Raw genomic sequence first — 7,508 nt, 5'->3', positions numbered from 1 at the left:
CACTTGCTCCGCTTCTCCCCAGACACTCCCGAGAGACACGTCTTTGTGTCTGATACAGTTCTGAGGCAACAAGATTAAACAGAGAATGCAGCGGCAAGATAAGACCAGACAGACTGGAGCAAATACAGTCAAAAGCTTCCAAGTAGGGCCCTTGTCACTCCAGTGTGACAAAGGCCACAGTTGCACTTTTACTTGAATTGTCTATTCAGGGAGACACGTACATCACAAGAGCTTTCAGTCTTTGGGTTTTAAACTCGGAGGAGGAGACATTTGTTATTTTGGAATTCAAAGAGCAATAGACGTCAGGTAGAAATGAGGAAAGTTGTCCTTGTGTGACTTGCCTTGAGGGTCTGTCATGTGGAGACGACGTTATTGGAACGAACAGACACAGTGGCGTTGTGGTCACTTCATCTATCTGACCTCTTTTGCTTCACTAGCCTTTCTAACCTGATTGCCCAGTGGTCTATGCTGCCCCTTGTTTTACCGACAAGGTGGTCAATTGGAAGGAAGACAAGTAGTAACCGAAGCTTTTCTGTACGTGGTGTTAGTGTTATTATACCTGGACTGTTATTAGGAATGTGGGATGATATGCTGTAGGGTGGCCCAGAGTTAAATTAAAGGTTGAATGGGAAAGATGGAAAACATATGTGAAAAGTCATTTTAAAGCCAGTTCTCTCCATCTGCAATATGGTTTAGGCTACAAGTAATAGCTCATTATTTCACTTTAATACAGGAAGATGGAAAGTTCAAATACTAAAGTGAAGATACATGTGATGATACTGACCAATATTCTCCAACCACGCTGGAGCAGCACATTGATTTCTTTTTTTTTTTATTTTGTGGCATTTTTATTTGCCTTAATTTTGGCAGTAGAGAATCACAAGAAACACGGGGAAAGCAAAATGGACAATATGTGTTAAAGGTCTATAACTGACATGTTTTATAGAAATGGAAAATCTTAGGATGTTTCCTGATATAGCACAAAACGTGGGACCTGAGGTTTGTTTTGTCATCCAGGGTGGGTTTTACTTCTGGAGAGCATCCAGCACAACATACAGCGGTTTAAGTGGAAGCTTGATCATTTGATCTTCAGACAGAGACACCTGATGTACACTGGAGTGCTTTTTTTAGCTGATTGAGACGTGGAAAGAATGATAATCAGCCCTCAAAAGGTAGAGTTCATGTAGATTGGAAGAATAGTCAAATTAATTGTTTATTGAGTTTATCTACTACATAATGAGAACACTGGAATGAACTGTGGAAATTAAGAGTTGAGCCATAAAATAAAGCCTTTTAAAACAAGCTTTTGGTAGTAATTGAGGACTTCAGGGTGAAGCTGCTGCTCCTTCATTTGGTTAAAGCAAGTTGAAGTGATTTAGAGAAATGAAAAGATGCCTCCCCTGAAGGTGTTCTGGGAATGACCGATCAGGAGGAGGCCTCTGGTAGACCAAAAGACCCAAGGCTCATGCTCCTAGCTGGCCTGGCAGTGTGAGGGAATCCCTCAGGACGAGCTGGAGGAATTTACTGGGAAAAAGAACATGGACTGCTGAAATACTGATCTGATCCAGATATAGTGAAGGGAGTGAATGACGCACGCACAAACAGATGTAAAGACAAATATAATGGATAGATAGATCTGCAGAAACTGTCAGACGGTTGGAAGCAATGGATGGATGGATGATGGAGTATTTCTATAAATGTTTCAAAAATAGCAACAATAATTTAATCTTTAATGAAACAGAGCCAGTTTTATTTACATTCTTGGATATTTCTTTGGGTGTTTGACCCAAATCTTTGCATGCATACTGTAAATAGAGAGCTACAGTAATGTTGATTTAATGTTGACGAGGCTTGAAGCTCTCTCGAGTATCTTTTTTTGTTGCAAAACATAATGTGAATATTGATATCAACTACTAGTGATTAAACGTTTCTCTTTATTTGCTTGAAGGAGGAGTACCCTGAGGAGGAATAAACTCTCTTTCCTCCTCTAAAGAGCTAGCTTTGTTTGTTTCTGTCTCTCTTGCCAAAAGGGTATTTCAATGCTACAACAGCAAGGCAAAGAGCACTGTCTGTCTAAACTAAATCAGTACATTCACACAGGTTTTAGTACATAACCAAACGGTCATGTAATACAGAAATCTGGGATCTAAACTCTTCTTCCTTGATAAATATTTTAGCTTTTGTTGTAGAGCTGCTCAGGCGCTAATTTACTGTTCGGCTGCATGAGCCAGGCAGTACACTACTACCATACAAATCCTTCTATTGGAAAACCATTGGAGACGCTTCCCCCCGAGCAGGTGCACAAGTCATGAGTTTACAGTTCAGGCCAACACAGCCTCAGGAGTGAAATGTATCGTAGTCTCACCACTGGGCAGAGGCCTTGGCGCGGACTACAGTCCTGTCCTTAGGGTGGAAATGGCCAGAAAGTGGCACAACATCAAAAACAAAAAGCAAATCTGTCTCTGTCCTTCACGGCTGCCAGGGATTAAAAGGTTGTCCTTTCAACATCAGTGGCTCGGCGACTGTTCCCATTCCTCAACGCCAAGGCTGCTAGGACAAGTCTTTACCACCCCTGCTTTTTGACCTGGTATCCCCCTGAAAGAATGAGTTTCCTCCTGAGTGCACCACAATGCTCCGGGAAGCAAGGGCCAGGGCGTGCGCTTGCTGTGATGTTAATTTAATGACGAGCTGCTGTTCAGATGGCAGGTCCAAACAGCTGAATGAAGGGATTGTTGTGTTTTTGCTCCATTTTGTGGTGAAGGGGCCCCTTCGCTTGTCTTGCTGCTCTGCTCTAGGCAAACAGTGGAGCCTCTGTGGTGTACAACGCCAGCTTCCTAAAGAAAAAAAAAAACAACAAAAGTTGCCCTCCTCATCTCCACTTGGTATCCCAGTTTAGCTCCTCCCCGGCCCTGAGTGGATTTTGGAGATTGAGACGCTGCTGAAAAGGCCAATTGAGTTTTCTGCATAATAAGACCTTGGAATAATTAGTGCTTGCTTTAAGGCAAATTCCAATTTCATACAACCTGGCTCTTTATTTTCTTAGTTTTGGCCACTAATCTTGTGGTTGATTGCTGAGATCTGGGAATTGAAAAGAGGTCCAATTGTGGCAAAAAATACAAGTATTCAGGCAGGTTTTAAACATAAAGAAAATAAATGTGAACAGTAGAATTACTTTGTGTTATAAACAGCCATCAAAATTTACAGAACAACTCTTCGGTTCAAATTTTTATCTACTGTCCTTGCTGTATTTGTGTTTTCCTTTGCATTAAGGCTGTGCTCACATTAGGAATTACCTCCAAATAAATTTTTATTTTATTTTATATAATCTGGGTAAACTGTTGGCTTGTTTCCTGATTGTCTTATTGCTTGTGTTTCTATCTCCGTTGAACTTGTTGTGTCACCTTGTTACTTCGTTGAGGTCAGTGTTCTCATAATCAAGAGAAACCAGGGCCAAAACTACACAAATTAGAGTCAAGTTATAATAAACTTTCTTTTTTCCTTTAACTGCAATTAAGCATTTGAAAAAAGAAAAGAACAAAGTGACTTGCACTTGTTTTAAATGACTCTCATCATGGCCAACATTTTGGTGCCACTTTCTAGTAAGGCACACATTATAATGAGTTTGTGACTAATGTTATTAATGGCTAATTAATCATTTACTAACTTAACTAGCTTTGCTAAAGCAGTTAGAAAACAACATTTGGGTTGCCAGGCGGTGAAAACTCTGGTTGGTGGTATTTCTATAGGAGGAATGCAGACAATCTGGACATTAACAACTTATTAACTTACAGCTAAAGACTTGTAGACTTATGAACATTTATGACTTATTAGAAAATAAGAAACCGGTGAGCATTTATTAATTGATGACTGACATTTAGAACTTTATTGTTGCCAAATAAAAAGGACAAACAGCAGCCAATGTGATTTTTCAGAAACAGGCACCCAAAAAATTTGTTAATAGTGGCTTATAACTAATCTATAAAGCATTAGTAAATAATTTAGTTGTCCATTAATTACACTGTAAAACAAAGAGCCCTTCATAAGGAAGTGGTGCCCAAATGGTGAGACAAACTTTGGCCTGTCATGATGGTGCTAAATAGGGTCCAGGCTTCAAAAATGTAAGAAGATGCAAATAATTGCACCAGTATTTAACCCTGACAGATGGTGCTGAATCACCCTTCACACTGCTGAAGGTGTAACATACAGCACATAAACTTACACGTACTGGATATGAACACCGAGGGAGGATAGAAAAGGTCAAGTACAGCCAAGTGTGTGTGTGTGTGTGTGTGTGTGTGTGTGTGAGTGAGTGAGTGTGTGGGGCAGTGGGGGTGTAGGGAGGGGGGTTGCTGTCACATTAAATTACCCAGCGTGCTTTGTACCTCTGACGTCCCCAATGACTTTCATCTTGTGATATATTTAGTCACGCTTAAGTCTCAATAAATGGCTTTCTCAGGAGGGGACATGCACATATTCAGAGCACTCTGGCAGTGGTTGCAACTCCGCACGAATGCCTGCTCAGAGAATAGAAGACGAGAGAAGAAGACAGGAACACATATGTGATGAAGAAGATAAAGAAAACAATATTTTTTTACATTGCATCCAGAGCAACTTTGCATGTTTTATCCCATTAACGATAATGTACCCATACTTTAGGTTACTGTATACCATCTTTCATATATTTGTGGTAAATATGTTAAATACAAGGTCCACTTATTTAGCTGATTTCCACAGTTTTTTGTCTGATTTGCTGGCTACCTTCCAGGCAGCCATTGGAGTCTATTTATTTCAGCAGGAAATGGCCACCGACCTGCAGAAACTTGCTTAAAATAGTTAATTTTTCACATTTTGTTGCCTGGAAGTTATTTTGCAGGCGGGCAGTGACTGATTTTTTGACAATTCTTACTAAAGGGGTGCATTCAAGGACAGTTCAAGACACTGTATCTCAGAGTTGCTGCCAGACAATAATCTTTTATTGGTTAAGACACAATTGATTTCACAGCCTTCTTGTCACGATATTCTTGTCTTCTGTGTTCGGTATTAAAATGATGGGATGATTTTTTTGGTATCTGACACTCAAATCTTAAATGTGAGACAGTATTTCCACTCAGAAATACACTCACGTCACAAACCTGCGTTCTCACCAGATGTAACAAATACTTTGGTGCATGTGCAGTGATCACTTATATGATGGGTGTCATTTTTTTTAAAAGTACTATTTTTGGCAATTTAAACTTGAAAGTGTCAATTGTGACCACTTTGTATGAGCGCTGAAAACATATGAGACCACAATTAAGATGATTTGAAGGTTTTAAGTCATCTCAGTGGTTTGGCTACTGTAAGTTTTCACCACATTTCCCATAAATAAGTAAGTGACCAGAGATCGTCTTCCTGATTAATTATCCATCTAAAATCATCCTGATTACTATCACTGTGTGCACAAACTGGTTTCCCTTTCAGTATCTTTGGAGTAGTACCAGGATTTGTGTCTTTGCATGCTGAAAAGGATACTGTAGATCTGTGAGTTAAGTTACTCTGCATGAAAACAGTGTCGCTAACCTTATAAACTTGAAACTTTATTCAGTTTTGGGCAAAGTCTATCCCAACGTAAGTCACTAGTTTGTGTTTTAATGTGATTTGAAACATGCTCATGGTTTACGAGATAATAATTTCATTAAGACAGGAAACAAAGTTGACAGTAATTTCACAAGACTAATGACTCATCAGCCATGCTAACAGCTCTGTGAGGCTGCACTTGACGCCAGCATGGCTAAAATTACACATCACCATCCGTTTATTTCACCCCGTCTGGATTATTGTAACTCTCTATATTCTACAGTCAATAAAAAAAGCACTACATTGTCCACAATTAGTCCAAAATGCAGCTGCTTAACCGGAACCATGATGAGGGAGCACATTACCCCAAACTTAGCTTCCCTTCATTGGCTTCCCACTGTTTACAGAATGCAGTTCAACATTTTAATAATCACATACGAAGCATTGAATGGATTAGCTCCGAGCTACGTTTCTGACTAAGCTCTATAAGGATGTGCACTTATGTCAGGAGAAAAAGCCGTCCTCGCAGTTTCTACACTTGCAATCAAAGGTGACGCTGCATTTACTGTTCTGGCTCCTGACCAACACAGCATTACCATTAACAATCTGCACAGCTACTTCTGTATTTTCTTTTAATTGTCAGCTAAAGACGTACCTTTTCAAACTGGCTTTTAAATGATTTGTATGATTTTATATCTCCCCATGAATATTATATTATTTTACATATATCTGTCTGTCTCCTTTGTTAAAGCACTTTGTGACTGTGTTAAGAAAAGTACTGAACAAATAAAGTTATTACTTATACATCATCAACATCCTCAAACTCTTAAGTGCAGGTCCATATCACAGATTTCTGCTAGGGTGCATTAGTCTTAATGTTATCCACTGTGATGGACATGAATGCCAGTAAACAAGTGCTTGCTGATGGGGGAATGTTGGGTCACTGTAAATGTACAGAGCACAGTATAGATCTGCTCTATATGAAAAGTGACCTGAGATAACTTGTGTTGTAATTTGGTGCTATATAAATAAAACTGACTTGATTTATGGAGCATTTCTAATGCGCTAAAATGAGAAGCAGGCGTTGCTGTTGTGTTAATTATACATGACAAATCTCTGGAACATAAAGTTTGAGCTGTAGTGTAGTTTTATTTTTTCTCAACACTGCAGTGTCTGGTTTATGGCTTAGTAAAAGTACACAACAATATGCTGGATGCAGACACACATACAGTAAATAACATCCATCCATCCATCGTGTTTGATGTCTCTGCTTTAAAACCCTTTAAAAGGTTAAAGAAGTTTTGTGGAGAGATTTTTTTTTCTTTTCTTGCAGGGCTGAAGTTGCTGGAGCCGAGCATGTAAAATTGACTGTTCAGCACAGGAGCTTGCAGCGGTTATGTAAGAGTGCCAGACTTCACTAATCCTTTTATAGGGGGAGAGGAGCCTGCAGGGTAGCGCTTTCTCATCATCAAGACAAATCAGCCCATAAACCCGACATCTCAGCTGGGCTGTGCATCCACCGCCATACAGAGAAATCCTCTCATGAACGCTCTCATTAATGTTCAAAAAAAAAAAAAACAGCCTCTGGGTGATGCGGGTAGAAATCATCATATTTAACTTGAATACTATTCCTCTCTATCGAGTATCCCCTCATCTTTTATCCTTCACCAACTTCAACGACCCTTTAGATTCTAACCATATGTTTGTTTATTTACATTTAACATATTTCATTCAAGTTGATCAGACATGAAGATACTGTTTGTGGGATAAATGTGTGTTGTTTTGCTTTGTTGTTAAGACAGTGGGTCTTTGTTTTGTTGAAGTGGGGAGTGTAATCACCCACAAATTTGATACAGATGAGTTATGTGAGAAAAAAGATGAGAGCTTGCTGTTATTAATAGCTGCTCTCTCAGTTATGCTTCTTATTCTTTTAATCCGTCGGCCCTCAAATG

This window comes from Thunnus albacares, chromosome 7, assembly GCF_914725855.1.
Source record: "Thunnus albacares chromosome 7, fThuAlb1.1, whole genome shotgun sequence".
Classification (NCBI taxonomy): Eukaryota; Metazoa; Chordata; class Actinopteri; order Scombriformes; family Scombridae; genus Thunnus; species Thunnus albacares.
The sequence above is the reverse complement of the archived record's forward strand: the minus strand, read 5'-3'. Positions refer to the sequence as shown.